Genomic DNA, 1,147 nt, shown 5'->3' with positions numbered 1-1,147 from the left:
TTTTTTTACTGCATGGTTGTTTAACTGTACGGTTGTTTATACGGTATGGTTGTTTCACCCTAAGGTTGTTTTTTCTTTATGCATGGTGTTTTTACCGTACGGTTGTTTTTAAATTAATTGTACCAACAAAAAAAAATGCAAGTTTTTTTTAACCGTACGGTTGTTTTTATCACATGTTTTTTTTGCCGTTCTGGGCTTTTTAACGGAATTGTACAGTTGTTTCTTTAAATGTACGTTTGTTTTGCAGTATTGTTGATTTTAACAGTACTGTACAATTGATTTTTAACGCATGATTGTTTTACCGTACGGTTGTTTTTAACCGAATTATTGTTTTACTGTACCCTTGTTTTATACCGCATGATTGTTTTACCGTACAGTTGTTTTTAACTGTAATGTACAGTTGTTTTTTTACCGCATGGTTGTTTTACCGTACGGTTGTTTTAAACTGCATGGTTGTACTGAACGGACGTTTCTAACAGTGATGTACACTTATTTTTTTACAGCATGGTTGTTTAACTGTACGGTTGTTTATACGGTATGGTTGTTTCACCCTAAGGTTGTTTTTTCTTTATGCATGTTTTTTTTTACCGTACGGTTGTATTTAACTGTATTGTAACTTTTTTAACGCATGGTTGTTTTACCGTATGGTTGTTTTATACTACATGGTTGTACCGAACGGATGTTTCTAACAGTGATGTACACTTGTATTTTTATATATATTTTTTTTACTGCATGGCTGTTTTACCAAACGGTTGTTTTTAACAGTACTGTAACTTTTTTAACGCATGGTTGTTTTACCGTACAGTAGTTTAAAACCACAAGGTTATTTTACCATATGGTTGTTTTTAACAGTATTGTACAGTTGTTTTTTTACCGCATGGTTGTTTTACCGTACATTTGTTTTAAACTGCATGGTTGTACTGAACGGATGTTTCTAACAGTGATGTACACTTGTATTTTTTTGTTTGTTTTTTACTGCATGGCTGTTTTACCGTACGGTTGTTTTTAACAGTATTGTAAAATTTTTAACGCATGGTTTGGTTGTTTTACCGTACAGTAGTTTAAAACCACAAGGTTATTTTACCATATGGTTGTTTTTAACAGTATTGTACAGTTGTTTTTTTAACGCATGGTTGTTTTACCGTAC

The sequence above is a fragment of the Nematolebias whitei genome, unplaced genomic scaffold (genome assembly GCF_014905685.2).
Source record: "Nematolebias whitei isolate Nwh7 unplaced genomic scaffold, NemWhi1 Nwh_scaf_338, whole genome shotgun sequence".
Lineage (NCBI taxonomy): Eukaryota > Metazoa > Chordata > Actinopteri > Cyprinodontiformes > Rivulidae > Nematolebias > Nematolebias whitei.
Note: the sequence above shows the minus strand (reverse complement) of the source record.